The following is an 18,467-nucleotide window of genomic DNA, read 5'->3' on the forward strand; positions in this document are numbered from 1 at the left end:
CAAGCTTGAAGGTAAAGCATCTAAGACCATTTTAATTTTCAGAAGAGAGTAAATATTGCCTGAATTTAGGTACTGCTATTTAAATAATTCATGTTAATAGTTTTAAAGTATCACTAAAGGATGAGAAATAGAATGTATGAGTTTTAAACCATGGGCAGTGATTTAAAAAAAAACCTATTAGTTAACTAGAATCCTGAAAAGAATAAGAAGAAACAAAAAAGTAAGCTAAGTAGAATGCATATGGTAGAAATAACCATGTATACTACCCATGTGTATCCATACTCAAAATAAATGTAAATATATTAAATTCACCAGTTAAAAGAGTGAAAAAGAAAGTTTCAGTTGCTTAGTCGTGTCCGACTCTTTGTGACCCCATGGACTATAGCCTGCCAAGCTCCTCTGTCCATAGAATTCTCTAGGCAAGAGTACAGAAGTGGGTTGCTATTTCCTTCTCCAGAGGATCTTCCAAACTCAGGGATCAAACCCGGGTCTCCTGCATTGCAAACAGATTCTTTACCATCGGAACCACGTGAGAAGCACAAAAGAGAATAGATTTTATAAAAATCAACTCCACCGCTTATGAGATGCATGTAAAATATGACACAAAGAGCTGAAATTAAGAGGATAAAAAAGTCATTCTAGGAAAATGCTAATGAAAAGAAAGTTGGCGTCACTGCAACATATCTGACAAAATAGTTTTTAAGTGAAATTTAAAATGTATTTTATATCAGATGAAAAAGCACACCATATAGGGATGAGGAACAAAAACACCAAGATATAAAAATACTAAACTTAAAAATAATTGATGACGAAAGAAGAAGGGGGCAGCAGGGAGTGAGATGATTAGGCAGCGTCACTGATTCAGTGGAGATGAATTTGAGCACACTTTGGGAGATAGTCGAGGACAGAGGAGTCTGGCGTGCCACAGTCCATGGGGTCACAAAGAGTCAGACATGACTTAGTGGCTACAATAATAACAAACATAATTGACAAAACTACAACAAAAAGTTGACGTGTGCATAATCATATTGCAAGACCTTAATACATTTCTTTCTGTAATTCATGAATCAAGCAAATAAAAAGTTACAAAGATTTAGCATATGTTTCAAGAAGTTTGAGCTCGCTCTAATATACTTACATAGAATTCTACATCAAACAGTTACAAGAACACACACACTTTTTAAATACTTATACATCATTTACAAAAACTGACCACATAATGGTTTCAAAACAAATCTTTACAAACACCGGTGGATCTAGATTCCCTACATCATGCAGGTATTATTTTTAAATCTCAGTGCAGTAAAATGAAAAATAAATAGCCAAAAGATGGTATTATGAAATTTAAAAACATACTTCTAAATAATTTATAGGTCAATGAAGAGACTTTCATATCAAAATTTGTGAGTTGGGATTAACACAATTTTTAATGCATTAATTATATATATTAGGGGGAAAAACTGAAAATTAAGAGCAGTCTGTGTAATTTTAGAAGGCAGGGGAAAAAAATATAAGTTAGGCAATACAGAAAAGATAACCTTTCTATGCTTTATAAATTTCTGGTAGTGACTTATCTCTAATTGACAACTAAAAGCACTTGGCCCCTACCTATACAAATGGTTCAACACTCAAATTAGACTGCCTTCAAATTCTGCTTTTATCATTTATGAGCTGTGTGGCTATGGGCACACTGACTTTCACTGAGCCTCAGTTTTCTCATCGGTAAAACAGAAATCACAAAACACAGGAAGATCTCATCATCTTGGCATTTATTATCCAAGATTTTATAGGAAAATAAAACATGTCATAATTTGAAAATATTGACTAGTGAGCTACCACTTCAATTGACCTCCCCACTCAAGCACCTTGGCCCTTCGCATCAATGTAGGTCAACTCTCACTGAGAGTACAAAACTTCTGCACTTTCAGTTAGTGGTAATGACCATTAGGAATTATAATGCAAATGACTATAAAATAAAAATATACGTGATGCAAGATGTCATGAAGTCAATGAAACTGGAGAAATATTTTAATTACACACAGAGCTACCAACAAATGCCATATTTGGCAGAGTTAAACATGTTAACACTCCACAAAAAAAAAATTAGTGAGCACAATAATATGATAGGTATTTCAAATAAAAATAGCTTTGATATCAAAGTTCTAAGGAAATTCATGAAAAGCTCAAATAATTTTGCAAAAACCAACCCTCTTTACAATCATGCTGAAGATATAAACTGAAGAATATTGTATTATGCAGTCATGTAATTTTCTTGGAAAAATATGCCTCTCCCCTAAAATGTATTTGAATTATTCTTTCTTAGTTTTAAGAATTAGTGTAAAGTTGCAATTATAATGTATATGTGTTGTGGATAAAAGATAAACATCTGTCATAATGTTAATCATTTTTAAAGTTAATATTCTAATCATTTTCTCCCCTTTAATTTACCATGAAAACATAAATTCCATTTCAACTGAGATGTTTTAATTGGTTTTTCCCAGCATCAATTATATTTTGTTAAGAAGGACTTCATGAACCTACAAAGGAGGTTATTATAAACCTTCATTAAGATAATTTATGTAATTACAATGTGCCTGGCCCATAGAAAACATTCAACAAATATTAGCAGTTAACTATCCTGTGCTCAGTCATTAAAAACTTTAAAAGATCTCCATGCAAAGTCTCAATGTACCTTTTCAACATTGTTGCCCAACAATCGTCCTTTATAAACTTCAAATCTTGTTCAAATTTAACTGTTCTCCATCTTCAACACATCAACACAGTCCACCTCGTAGTCTTTCTTTGCCTCAAATATCTTTTCCCAAAATCTGCACATCTAGATTTTTCAAGGTTCAGCTTAAACACAACTTCTGGCAAAAGTTCTTTCCTAGCACTCCAATTGGAAATAATCCCTTCTTCCCTCCTATTCTGTATTCTCCTAGTAAAATGTGTAACAATTGGATGCACTTATTACATTTTCTCAAAAGGGATATTGCAGCCTCTATTAAGATCAATTCCCATCTTTGAGTTATTTTATTTTTCTCATAGCCCCTCGAACTTTGATTGGCTCATTATATCCATTCATCTCCCCATTTGTCAACAAAACATTTATGGAACTCCAAAAACAGTTTTTAAGTCTTCATTAAGTATTCATCGAGTGAATGAATTCAAGATAGAGCAGTTTATTAAGTGAGCATAATAGGAAATTTTCTTTTGGCGCTTGTCTGTGAGATCTCTTCCCAATCTTTTCTAAACTATGAAAGCTTGCAGGATCCTTGGTGTGTATCATTCCAGAGATGCGCTTGAGGGAATAGCATATGTTATTCATTACATCACATATAACCTTTTCAAGTTTACAATCAATCTTGCTTGGAAGCCTGGTGTCATTTAAGTACAGCAGTGTGCTGGAAGGGGAGACAATCTGAGTTGGGTTCAGTCCGTGAATCCAAATACCCTGCTTAAAGGTCCAAACGTGGAGAAGGAGGACGTACTGAACACATCATTTTTCCTCCAAGTGATTGAAAAGGGATAGTACACTGAAGCTTTGTTGGGTTTCAATGCATTGATTTTCTCACTACCTATTTTTCTCAGGCTTGTCAGGTACTTAAGAGTCTTATTTCATGTTGCCAGCAAATTCCTTTTCCCATGTTTCTTAAAACTAACTGTGATTAAATTATCTACAGACAATGTAGATAATTTAATCACAGATAGTTTTAAGAAATAATGATTCTCTTCCTGCTAAATGTGTGCTTTTTTTTCCCCTTGCTATATGTGTGTGCGCACTCAGTCATATCCGACTCTTCAAGACCCCTTGGACTGTAGCCCACCAGACTCCTCTGTCCATGGGATTTTTCAGCAAGAATACTGGAGCGAGTTGCCTTTTCCTTCTCCAGGGGACCTTCCCAACCCAGGGACTGAACCTACATCTCCTAGGCCTTCTGCATTGCAGGTGGATTCCTTGCCACTGACTGTATTCTGTTTTCTCACATCTTTATTTTCTGTTATGCCGCTTGCTATCAGTATCCCCATCACTTTTTCTGTTTTGGAGTCTCTGAGCAATCTCATATTTGTTCACCTACTCGTTTATTCACTTAGCGTATAGTTACTGGGCACATTCCAGCATGGAAGAGTTCTCAATCATAGCTGCATATTGCAATCACCTGGGAAGCTTTGAAAGACTGTTGGTGCCCAGACAGGAGATTCTGAGTTAATCGGTCTGGTGTAGCGTCCTGGAATCACTATGCTTTACAAGCTTCGCAATGACTCTAGCATGTAGCCATGGCTCACAGACACTGCCTGAAGTGTTGCACTGGGCCTAAAGCCTCTGTTGATTCTAGACTATTGTTTTCTGCTTTGCGTATTCACCAAGACCAATCTCATCTACTCCTGGTTTCAGTAAGCATCTACATGCTGATGACTTTCAAACTTATTTCTCTTAGATCTCTCTCTTGAGCATCAGTATAACAGCCAATTGGACAGCGGTAATAGATATGACATTGATAACTTATGATTACCTATCATAGGTAATTTTCTTCATTATTTCTTTGCCCTCCCCTAAATATACCTGCTCTTCTTCCTGCATTTACTGTGTGAACAGTTATAAGAATTAGAAACTTCAGCTTTCTCTCCTACTCCTCACTCTCTCAGTGACTCCGTATAATCAACTGTTAACACTTAGTTTCTAGATTTTAATGTCTCTCACATTTGTTCCTATCTTTCTATCTCCACTGCCATCTCCACTTCCATTTCTTGCCTATGTTGGTTTCTCTACAGTCTTGCTCCCTTCCGATCTTCCTCAGCACAGCAGCTGGAGAGAATATTTTGAAACACACACCCAATCGTGACACTTCCTTGCTTCAAACCCTTCAGAGGTTCCCCTTTGCTTTGGGATGGAAGCCAAATGTCTTTGCCGGGACCACCAGTTCCTTCATGATACGCCCCAGGCTTCCTCTCTGAACTCGTGGTTCATTATTTGTTTCCACCTTTGTGCTACTATGTATTGTTTAGTCGCTAAGTCGTGTCCGACTCTTTGCGACCCCATGTACTATCGCCCACCAGGCTCCTCTGTCCATGGGATTTCCCAGGCAAGTTTACCAGAATGGGCAGCCATTTCCTTCTCCAGGAGATCTTCCTGACCCAGGGATTGAACCCACATCTCCTGAACTGGCAGGTGGATTCTTGATCACTAAGCCACCTGGGAAGCCCCTATACTATTGCCTTGGTATAGGGAATTGTTTGTAGTTTCCCATATTCAGGTTCTTCTCTGTACCCACACCTAACTCTACCAAAATGTCCTGATTTCTTAGCTGATGGAACAAATAGTTCCTAGACTTCCCTGGCTGCAGGGAACTGAGTCTTGATTGCCACTTGTTTCTGTAAGCTTTTATATGTCTAAGGTATAGCTGATTCTACAACAAATATTATTTCCTACCTTCTGTGTTCCAAATGTCATAGAGTTTACACTGTGGACTCAATATTTATGGGATGAAAATAGGTTCTTAGTTATTTTATTTATGGGCTCAGAGAACATTGATAATTTATCAAGCATCACAGAAAAAAATGTGACTGAGGCCATGTTTGAGCAAGGTTTGCTACTTCGAAATCTCGGGTGCTCTTCCCATACTAACATTTGCTGTTCAGTCACTAAGTCATATCCAACTCTTTGTGACCCCATAGACTGAAGCAACCAGGCTTCCCTGTCCTTCACCATCTCCCAGGATTTGCTTGAACTCATGTCCATTGACTTACTGATGTCATCCAATCATCTTATTCTCTGTCACCCATCTTTTCCTCCTGCCCTCAATCTTTCCCAGCAGCAGGGTCTTAAGTGCCAAAGTATTGAAACTTCAGCTTCACCATCAGTCCTTCCAATGAATATTCAGGATTGATTTCCTTTAATTGACTGGTTTGACATCCTAACTGTCCAAGGGACTCTCAAAAGTCTTCCCTAACACTGCAATTTGAAAGTATCAACTCTTTGCTGCTCAGCCTTCTTCACGGTCCAACTCTTACATTCATACATGACTAGTGGAAAAACATAGCTTTGACTATGCAGACTTTAATCAGTAATGGTGTCTCTACTTTTTAATACACTGTGTAGGTTTGTCATAGCTTTTTTTCCAAGGAATGTATTTTAATTTCATGGCTGCAGTCACTAGCGATAATTTCTAAACAAAGACAATTTGTGAAGAAAGTATAATTCAGTTCAGTTCAGTCGCTCAGTCATGTCCAACTCTTTGCGACCCCATGAACCACAGCATGCCAGACCTCTCTGTTCATCACCAACTCCCAGAGCCCACCCAAATCCATGTCCATTGAGTTGGTGATGCCATCCAACCATCTCACCCTCTGTCATCCCCTTCTCCTCCTGCCCTCAATCTTTCCCAGCATAAGGGTCTTTTCAAATGAGTCAGGCCTTTGCATCAGGTGGCCAGAGTTCAGAGTTTCAGCTTCAACATAAGTCTTTCCAATGAACACCCAAGACTGATTTTTAAGATGGAATGGTTGGATCTCCTTGCAGTCCCAGGGACTCTCAAGAGTCTTCTCCAACACCACAGTTCAAAAGCATCAATTCTTCGGTGCTCAGCTTTCCTTATGATCCAATCTCACATACATGACTATTGGAAAAACCATAGCCTTAACTAGATGGACCTTTGTTGACAAAGTAATGTCTCTGCTTTTTAATATGCTCTCTAGGTTGGTCATAACTTTCCTTCCAAGGAGTAAGTGTCTTTTATTTTCATGGCTGAATTCACCATCTGCAGTGATTTTGGAGCTCCCCAAAATAAAGTCTGACACTGTTTCCCCATCTATTTCCCATGAAGTGATGGGAGTGGATGCCATGATCTTAGTTTCCTGAATGTTAAGCTTTAAGCCAACTTTTTCACTCTCCTCTTTCATTTCATCAAGAGGCTCTTTAGTTCTTCACTTTCTGCCATAAGGGTGGTGTCATCTGCATATCTGAGGTTATTGATATTTCTCCCAGCAATCTTGATTCCAGCTTGTGTTTCTTCCAGCCCAGCATTTCTCATGATGTACTCTGCATAGAAGTTAAATAAGCAGGGTGACAACATACAGCCTTGACGTACTCCTTTTCCTATTTGGAACCAGTCTGTTGTTCCATGTCCAGTTCTAACTGTTGCTTCCTGACCTGCATACAGGTTTCTCAAGAGGCAGGTCAGGTGGTCTGGTATTCCTATCTCTTTCAGAATTGAAAGGCTTTGGCATAGTCAATAAAGCAGAAATAGATGTTTTCCTGGAACTCTCTTGTTTTTCAATGATCCAGCAGATGTTGGCAATTTGATCTCTGGTTCCTCTGCCTTTTCTAAAACCAGCTTGAACATCTGGAAGTTCACAGTTCATGTATTGCTGAAGCCTGGCTTGGAGAATTTTTTTTTTTAACTTTACAATATTGTATTGGTTTTGCCACACATCAACATGAATCCGCCACAGGTGTACACGTGTTCCCAATCCCAAACTCCCCTCCCGCTTCCACCCCACACACCATTCCTCCAGGTCATCCCAGTGCACCAGCCCCAAGCATCCTGCACCCTGCATCAAACCTAGACTGGCGATTCATTTCTTATATGATATTATACATGTTTCAATCTGGCTTGGAGAATTTTGAGCATTACTTTACTACCATGTGAGATGAGTGCAATTGTGCGGTAGTTTGAGCATTCTTTGGCATTGCCTTTCTTTGGGATTGGAATAAAAACTGACCTTTTCCAGTCCTGTGGCCACTGCTGAGTTTTCCAAATTTGCTGGCATATTGAGTGCAGCACTTTCATAGCATCATCTTTTAGGATTTGAAATAGCTCAACTGGAATTCCTGGAGAAGGAAATGGCAACCCACTCCAGTATTCTTGCCTGGAAAATCCCACAGATGGAGGAACCTCGTAGGCTACAGTCCATGGTCGAATACGACTGAAGCGACTTCATTTTCACTTTTCACTTTCATGCATTAGAGAAGGAAATGGCAACCCACTCCAGTGTTCTTGCCTGGAGAATCCCAGGGACAGAGGAGCCTGATGGGCTGCCGTCTATGGGTCGCACAGAGTTGGACATGACTGAAACAACTTAGAAGCAGCACCAGCAGCAACTGGAATTCCATCACCTCCACTAGCTTTATTCGTAGTGATGCTTCCTAAAGCCCACTTGACTTTACATTCCAGGATGTCTGGCTGTAGGTGAGTGATCACACCATCGTGATTATTGGGTCGTGAAGATCTTTTTTGTACAGTTCTTCTGTGTATTCTTGCCACCTTTTCTTAATATCTTCAGCTTCTGTTAGGTCCATACCGTTTCTGTCCTTTATTGAGCCCATCTTTGCATGAAATATTCCCTTGGTATCCCTAATTTTCTTGAAGAGATCTCTAGTCTTTCCCATTCTATTGTTTTCCTCTATCTCTTTGCACTGATCACTGAGGAAGGCTTTCTTATCTCTCCTTGCTATTCTTTGGAACTCTGCATTCAAATGGGTATATCTTTCCTTTTCTTCTTTGCCTCTAGCTTCTCTTCTTTTCTCAGCTATTTGTAAGGCCTCGCCAGACAACCATTTTGCATTCCCTTTTCTTGGGGGTGGTCTTGAACACTGCCCCCTGTACAATGTCACAAACCTCCATTCATAGTTCTTCAGGCACTGTCTATCAGATCTAATCTCTTGAATCTATTTCTCACTTCCACTGTATAATCGTAAGGGATTTGATTTAGGTCATACCTGAATGGTTTAGTGGTTTTCCCTACTTCCTTCAATTTAAGTCTGAATTTGGCAATAAGGAGTTCATGATCTGAGCCACAGTCAGCTCCTGGTCTTGTTTTTGGTGACTATATAGAACTTCTCCATCTTTACCTGCAAAGAATATAATCAATCTGATTTTGCTGTTGACCATCTGGTGATGTTCATGTGTAGAGTCTTCTCTTGTGTTGTTGGAAGAGGGTGTTTGCTATGACCAGTGCTTTCTATTGGCAAAACTCTAATAGTCTTTGCCCTGCTTCATTCCGTACTCCAAGGCCAAATTTGCCAGTTACTTCAGGTATCTCTTGACTTCCTACTTTTGCATTCCAGTCCCCTCTAATGAAAAGTACATCTTTGCAGGTGTTAGTTCTAGAAGGTCTTGTAGGTTTTCATATAACCGGTCAATTTCAGCTTCTTCAGCATTACTGGTCGGGGCATAGACTTGGATTACTATGATATTGAATGGTTTGCCTTGGAAACGAACAGAGATCATTCTGTCATTCTTAAGATTGCATCCAAGTACTGCATTCCAGCCTCTTTTGTTGACTTTGATGGCTACTCCATTTTTTCTCAGGGATTCTTGCCCACAGTAGTAGATATAATGGTCATCTGAGTTAAATTCACATTATACATGAATACATGTAGACGTATCTACATAGCCTTATAAAAAGGAAATCATTTTGTTTTTCTTTTAGTCAAGTGTTTTTGGTTTTCTGATGCTTTCAATAGAAAAAGCTAGCTTTTTCCAGTTGTCTCTTAAACTTATAAAAGGTTGTTCAGTCATACTCAAACAAGAGAAACAAAGTGAATAGGGACATAATTTTTCACCTTTCAGATTAAAAAGTCCAAGCATTCAATAACATGCTACGTTGAACCTGCTGTGAGGAGGTGGGGCAACCTCATATATTAGTGATGAAATGTAAGGTGGTTGTGATGTGTACAAAGGGCAATGTGGGATTATATGTTAAAATTAAAAATGTATGAACTTTTGCACCAGCAAATCCACTTCTAGCAATTTATTCTACAAATGTATTTACATGTCTGAAAAATACCATATGTATCAAGATATTCATTATAGTATTATTTGTAACGGTAAGATGTATGAATCAACCTCTTGCATAATATGAATAAACCTATCAAGAGGTTAAATGAAGTATAGTACATCCATATGGTAGAATACTATAAAGATGCTTTTAAAAATTCTGGAATTTTTATTTTGACCTGTTATATTTCTAAGATATGTTGTCTTGCCAATCAATTTTATGCTATCACTTCTATAAAAATGGAAGAATATATATTCATACATATGTAAATCTCTGGAAGGATATGCAAGAAACTACAGACTCATTACATATTTGAGAAATGGGCTTGGGAATTTAGTAGATGGGGGTAAGATTAGAAGGGAGAATTCTTTTCCCTGAATATCCCTTTATTCTTTTTATTTTGGAGTCATATAAATATATTACTTATTCAAAACTTTATAACTTCATTTTAAAGAATAATAACATCCTAACTAATTCGGAGGCCTGGTGTGCTGTGGTTCATGGGGTCGCAAAGAGTCGGACAAGACTGAGTGACTGAATTGAACTGAACTGAACTGATTCATCAAAACGAGGACACGTGTAGATTCTGGCACTAACCATTGACGATTCTCATTGACCTGTCAGACTTCCTCCACTTTCTAGAATTTCCGGTCTGTTGCAGTTCTGAAAGATGGGGGTTGCAGTGTCCCCAAAGAAACCTTCCTTGATTAAGGTCGCCCCTACAGGGCCAGAGAATCATATTACTTTGTTCTCCCTTTAAAGGCCGAACGGTTTACAACAAGTGACCAAGGAGTTCCCTTTGCTCTTGCTAGAAATGAAAGTTTCGATGATTACTGATGTAAACACTGCAAGCAAAGCCACTTTACAGACAGCAGATGGAAATGCCGGTGTTCTGAAGAAAGGAATATCCCTGGCTTCCGACCTCTCCATGTCACTCACACCACAAGTCCCTAACCTCTTCAGGCCCTAGTTTCCTCACTTGTGAAACACAGATAATATTACCCTCTTTACAAATGTGCTGCTTTTTACAGCTCATAGCTACTGTCTATCGGTCAGTGATGGCTAACCTCTGAAAAGGTCTCAGGTCCCCCAAACTCACTTCAGTAGGAACTGAGCTTGACAAAAACCATAGCAAATAAAGAAAGGCTTTCTAGAGAAAAGAGCCAGAATGGCCTGAATACCTCATTCAGGCCATCTAAGACACAGTTTGGGTGGTGTTCTGTTATCACTATTATGTCCCATTTTCTGCATTTGGAATGGAGTTTTTATCATAATTAGAGTGTTCTTTCTCTGTCAGGGAGTAGTCCGGGTATTCCTTGAGGGCGATTGATGTTAGGATTTACTATAAATTGCTATAATATTTTATGTATAGTAAATATAACTATTTATTACAAATTACTATAATGCCTATACTTGGGAGAAGCCAAGCTTAGATCTGACCAACAGTGCATATCTCTTAGTTATCCCGGACTTGAACGCTAGATTGCCTTCCCCCAGAAAGAGAGTGAGTGGTTTTTACATTTTGCTGTACATAGGAGCATTTCTTAAGATGTATACAAGGAAAGAAAGATGAGTATGGATGCTGTGTATGCATTGCAGGACTCATTCATCTCCCTGTGTATTATACAACTTTAGTTTTCCTCAAGAAGGTCATAACACTTATCTCTGAACCTTAACCCTAAACCTCAATCCACATAGTGTGAGCAGCAGCCATCAAGTTGATGCTATCCTTGGCTCAAAAAGAAAAATTTAACTCAGACCTGGATCATCCAAGCCCTATATCTTTATACCTCAAATATGAGCGTATAATCCAGTTCAGCTTACTGATAAGACGGTGTTGTCCAGAAATTTTTTCTCAACTTGGAGCTGTGAGGTTATAAGTATGGAAGTGCAGAGGGTCACCACAGGAAAGAAGCCCATCTCAAATAGAGAGAAGTTAGCAAACACCCTCTTCCAACAACACAAGAGAAGACTCTACACATGGACATCACCAGATGGCCAACACCAAAATCAGATTGATTATATTTTTTGCAGCCAAAGATGGAGAAGCTCTATACAGTCAGCAAAAACAGACCAGGAGCTGATTGTGGCTCAAATCATGACCTCCTTACTGAAAATTCAGACTGAAATTGAAGAAAATAGGGAAAACCACTAGACCATTCAGGTATGACCTAAACCAAATTGCTTGCTATTATGCAGTGGAAGTGACACATAGATTCAAGGGATTAGATCTGATAGACAGAGTGCCTGAAGAACTATGGACAGAGGTTTGTGACATTGTACAGGAGGTAGTGATCAAAACCATCCCCAAGAAAAAGAAATGCAAAAAGGCAAAATGGCTGTCTGAGAAGGCCTTACAAATAGCTGAGAAAAGAAGAGAAATGAAAAGCAAAGGAGAAAAGGAAAGATACCTCCATCTGAATGCAGAGTTCCAAAGAATAGCAAGGAGAGATAAGAAAGCCTTCCTCAGTGATCAATGCAAACAAATAGAGAAAAACAATAGAATGGGAAAGACTAGAGATCTCTTCAAGATAATTAGAATACCAAAGGAATATTTCATGCGAAGATGGGCACAATACAGGACAGAAATGGTAGGGACCTAACAGAAGCTGAAGATATTAAGAAGAGGTGGCAAGAATATACAGAAGAACTGTACAAAAAAAGATCTTCATGACCCAGATAACCACGATGGTATGATCACTCACCTAGAGCCAGACATCCTGGAAAGTGAAGTCAAGTGGGCCTTAGGAAGCATCACTACAAACAAAGCTTGTGGAGGTGATGGAATTCCAGTTGAGTTATTTCAAATCCTTAAAGATGATGCTGTGACAGTGCTACACTCAATATGTCAGCAAATTTGGAAAACTCAGCAGTGCCCACAGGACTGAAAAAATTTTCATTCCAATCCCAAGGAAAGGCAATGCCAGAGAATGTTCAAACTACTACACAATTGCTCTCATCTCACATGCTAGCAAAGTAATGCTCAAAATTCTCCAAGTGAGGCTTCAGCAATACATGAACTGAGAACTTCCAGATGTTCAAGCTGGATTTAGAAAAGGCTGAGGAACCAGATATCAAATTACCAACACCCATTGAATTTGGAAAAAGCAAGAGAGTTTCAGAAAAATATCTACTTCTGCTTTATTGACTATGCCAAAATTTTGACTGTGTGGATCACAACAAATTGTGGGAAATTCTTAAAGAGATAGGAATACCACCTTACCTGTCTCCTGAGAAATCTGTGTGTGATTAAAAAGCAACAGTTAAAACCGGACATATAACTTAAGGACTGTTTCAAAATTGGGAATGGAGTACGGCAAGGCTGTATATTGTCACCCTGCTTATTTAACTGTTATGCAGAGTATATCATGCGAAATGCCAGGCTGGATGAAGCAGAGGCTGGAATCAAGATTTCCAGGAGAAATATCAATAATTTCAGATATGCAGATGACACCACCCTGATGGCAGAAAGTGAAGAGGAACTAAAGAGCCTCTTGATGAAGGTAAAAGAGGAGAGTGAAAAAGCTGGCTTAAAACTCAACATTCAAAAAATTAAGATCATGGCATCTGGTCCCATCACTTCATGGCAAGTAGATGGGGAAACAATGGAAACAGTGACAGACTTAATTTTCCTGGGCTCCAAAATCACTGTGGATGGTGACTGTAGTCATGAAATTAAAAGACTCTTGCTCTTTGGAAGAAAAGCTATGACCAACCTAGACAGCATATTTAAAAGCAGAGACATTACTTTACCCACAAAGGTTGATCTAATCAAAGCTATGGTTTTTTCCAGTAGTTATGTATGGATGTGAGAGTTGGACTGTGAAGAAAGCTGTGCACTGAAGAACTGATGCTTTTGAACTGTGGTGTTGGAGAAGACTCTTGAGAGTTCTTTGGACTGCAAGGAGATCAAGCCAGTCAATCCTAAAGGAAATCAGTCTGAATATTCATTGGAAGGACTGATGCTGAAGTTGAAGCTCCAACATTTTGGCCACCTGATGCAAAGAACTGACTCATTGGAAAAGACCCTGATGCTGGGAAAGATTCAAGCCAGGAGGAGAAGGGGACAACACAGGATGAGATGGTCCACCACCGACTCAATGGACATGAGTTTGAGCAAGCTCTGGGAGTTGGTGATGGACAGGAAAGGCTGGCATGCTGCTGTCCATGGGGTCACAAAGAGTCGGACACGACTGACTGAACTGAATTGAGAGCAGAGAGTGAGAGATCTTGAAATCCAAGAACATCCATGTCCAGTTATGTGAACACAAATTTCTTCCTCTTGCTTCAGTTTCTATGAGCTGGGATTTCTAAACCTCACATTTTTCTAAAAGTGAAAAAAAAACTCAGCTAAACACACAGGGTTTTCATCGATGAAAAATTGCTTAATTTCACTTGAAATAGAAGAAATACAACTGCACAAATATACCAGTTTTCACCTATCAGATCTGCAAATGTCCAATAACTGGATAATTCACTGTAATTGTCCAATTTATGGAGAAAGGACTGTTCGTGGGAGTGCTAAAATGATACCATCAAGTAGCAGGTAATTTGGAAATGTTCACTGAAATGACAAATACATTTACCTTTTAACTCAACAATTTCACTTCTAGGATTTATTCTACAACTCTTTTATACATTTACAATGAAGAAGCTTTTATCCATTACTGCATTGTTTGTAATAGGAAAACATCAATATAAATGTCCATCAATAGGGTCTGGACAAATGAAAAATATGGTACACTTATACAGGGGAATATATAAAGTTGTAAAAGAATTTCCTTTTTGCTAATATGAACATATCTTCAACATACGTTAAGAGAAAATTTTTAAGTGCTATATAATACGTATATAAACAGAGAAGAAAGGAAATATATTTTCTTATTTGCTTGTATGTACATGGTTGTCTCAGGAAAAATAAAACTGTAGTTATCCATGGGGAAGGGGCAATGGAACATGGAATTTAAGGGATAAGATGGGGAAAAAGATTTTTTTCATTGTATACATTTTATTCTACTGTATTTAAATTTTTTTGGAACTACATAAACTCTTCACAAATATTTTCAGTGCATACTTTTTAGAAAGAAAGACACAATAACAACATAGCCGAGATCCAGAATTCTAAATTATATGTGAGATGCCAGTGCAAAATGTCAGTTGCATAAATATAAAGAGCAGTTTTCTTCCATCTTCTAGAATTTCAGCCTTAAAGAGATCCGGGCTACACGGTGGAAAAGAGATATCCCATGGTGATGGTGGCACCTACAGGACACATCCAGAATTTTCCATTTCGTTTTTTCTTTCTTTTTTTGTTTATTTGAAGTCGATGGCCGGGCCTGGATTGAGGTGGTGATTGATTTTTCCATTGGAGCTCCTGAACAAAAGCATTTTGCTAATCACTGGGCATTTACTGTCAGATGCACCTGGATACTAATACTGTCCCTATCATTCACTGCATAGCTCTAGGCAAAGAGCTCTATCTTTCATATCTTTTTATGTCTTTAAAAGACATAGTTTCTTCACTTGTAAAATGTGGACGATTTCGACTTTGTCATGTTGTTGCTTACTAATATTTTAAGTGAATTTGTATCACTTAAAGAGTGCTGCCCCCCAAAATGGTCCGTGGTTGCTCAATGCTTCTGACGACCCCAGGCCTCCGAACTTGCAACCACAGGAGGTTAGATGCTAAATAAATGCAGCCCACAGGAGAAGAGATGAGGGTGCAGTTCTGGAGCCTCCCTGGCCAGCAAAGGAAGGGAGCCTGGAGAGAGGGAGGTAGAGAAAAGGGGAAGAGTGAGAGAGAGAAGGAAAGTGAGGGCGTTTGGACCCTCTGTATCCAGGCATACTGGGACCTCTGAGTTTACCCCCAACTTTTCAGTGGTAAAGACAGTGAATTCCTTTCTCTAAAGCCAGATGGAGGGGCTTATGTTTTTGTTTTGCTTGTAACTGAAAGACCCCTAATCATTTCTAAGGCTGTCTATTGAAAGCTACTCAACTTCACTCCATTATAAATTTATGAATTTAAAATGAGATAGCATTTCCATCTATTGTAATGACAAAATATAAAAGTTAAGTCGATCACATATTATGTTGGTCAAACTGAGAGGAAATATATTATTGTACTAGTGAGAATGTGAGTTTAATCTTCCCTAAAGCGGGTAAAAGGCATATTTGTTAAACTGCAAATACATATATCCTTTGACCCAGTAATTATGCTATTGTGTAACTTGTCCCACAGATATATAGCCTCCCACACAAAATGAGGCAGAGACAAGGTTATTTGGTGCAGCATTGTTTGGAAATGCAAACAATAGGAATCAAACTAACTGTTCCTCCAGGGAGAATCCTTTTCATCCACCCAGTGGAGGATGCTAAATCTCTTAAAAGGAATAAATTTCTTCAGGAACTGCTTATGAAAAGCACTCCATTATATAGAGCTGTGTAAAAGAAAAAGAAAGCAAAGAAACAGACAAGTGAATTTGAATAACGGGCATTAAAAATGGATGGGGAGAAGAATGTGTTTATATTTGGTTGCATATATATTAAAATCTCTAGAAGAATAGACATAAAAAAGAATGCTATCATAAATGCTACATAGATGGATAAGGAGTTTATTTTCAAATAAGATTTTTTTGTACATTTAAATTTTTGAAACCTATAAAAGTACACGCTATTAAAAAATGAGGTAAATAAAATTTTAGGAGAAAAGAACCCTAACTTATATGTTGGAGATACAGAACTCTAAACCCGTGAGCGGGGGTCCTTAGACTGAATTGTGTGTAGACTGGACTCCATCTTCTAGAATATCTGATTCTTTCCAGCCTTAAGAGATCAAGTTGCAGGGCTGGAAAGAAACATCCTGTGGTTAACATTGCCACCTAGAGGACAAGCAGAATATTTCAGTTTGTTTTCTTTGTGCTTTTCTGGAATGAGGAGGGTGGAGAGGGAGGGAACATCAGAATAAGCTCACCAGGGCACAGGAGAGGAGGGTGATTTTTCCCATTAGAGTTGCTAGTTATTGTGAGCCTAATTTTTCATATAAGCATATTGAAAGCTTAGACCTTAGGACTGGTTACAGATAGTGGCTTTCTCACTCACTGTTTGTTCCTCTCAGCTGCAGGGCTACAGGTAAAGGCACTTAATATCTCAGATCCACAGTATCTATTCTGTAAAACAAAAAATATGCTATACATATGTGTGTGTGTATATATATATATATATACACACACACACATGGGGATTGGTGTTCCTCAGTTTACTCCTCAAAAACTAAATTTTTATAGTATCTGGAAATTGGGGCGGGGGAGCTTCCCTGGTGGCTCAGACAGTAAAATATTCACCTGCGATGCAGGAGACCCGGGTTCAATCCCTGGGTTGGGAAGATCCCCTGGAGAAGGGAATGGCAACCCACTCCAGTATTCTTGCCTGGAGAATCCCATGGACACAGAAACTTGGTCAGCTACAGTCCATAGGGTTGCATGAGTGACTAACACACACACATCCATGTATGTATCACAGGCTAATGGCTCACAGTGGTTTTAAAATTTATTTTATTGAAGTATAGTTGACTTGCAATATTGTGTTAGTTTTTTCTATACAGCAAAAGTGATTCAGTTATGTGCATCTTTTTTCCACATTCTTTTCTGTTCTGGTGTATTACAGGATACTGAATATAGTTCCCTGTGCTATACGGGACCTTGTTGTTTATCTCCACTACCCTTAATAGTTTGTGTCTGTTAATCCCAAACCCTCAATCCATTGCCCCCATCCCCTTGCCCCCTTGGCAACACTAATCTGTCCTCTATATCTGTGAGTCTGTTTCTGTTTTGTAGGAACGTTTACTTGTGTCATATTTTAGATCCCACCTACAAGTGATAGCATATGCTGTTTGGCTTTCTCTGGCTTACTTCACTTAGTATGATAATCTCAAGGTCTATCCATGTTGCTGACTTACTTCATTCTTTTGTATGCCTGAGTAGTATTCCGTGGTGTATCTATACCACATCTTCTTTATACAACATCTGTTGATGACATTTAGCTTGTTTCCTTGTCTCGGCTATTGTACATAGTGCTGCCATGAATGTAGAGGGGACATGTGTCTTTTTGAACTATAGTTTTTTTCTGGATATATGCTCAGGAGCCTCCCAATGTCTTAAGAGATGTATTTTGCTAGAGAAACTCCAAATCTGGCAAACAGCAGCCTGTGATTATTTAATCTTTCAGTTCACTTCAGTTCAGTGGCTCAGTCGTGTCTGACTCTTTGCAACCCCATGAATCGCAGCACGCCAGGCCTCCCTGTCCATCACCAACTCCCGGAGTTCACTCAAGCTCATGTCCATCAAGTCGGTGATGCCATCCAGCCATCTCATCCTCTATCATCCCCTTCTCCTCCTGCCCCCAATCCCTCCCAGCATCAGGGTCTTTTCCAATGAGTCAACTCATCACATCAGCTGGCCAAAGTATTGGAGTTTCAGCTTCAGGATCAGTCCTTCCAATGAACACCCAGGACTGACCTCCTTTAGGATGGGCTGGTTGGATCTCCTTGCAGTCCAAGGGACTCTCAAGACTCTTCTCCAACACCACAGTTCAAAAGCAACAATTCTTTGGTGCTCAGCTTTCTTCACGGTCCAACTCTCACATCCATACATGACCACTGGAAAAGCCATAGCCTTGACTAGACGGACATT

The sequence above is a fragment of the Oryx dammah genome, unplaced genomic scaffold (genome assembly GCF_014754425.2).
Source record: "Oryx dammah isolate SB20612 unplaced genomic scaffold, SCBI_Odam_1.1 HiC_scaffold_18, whole genome shotgun sequence".
Taxonomy (NCBI): Eukaryota; Metazoa; Chordata; class Mammalia; order Artiodactyla; family Bovidae; genus Oryx; species Oryx dammah.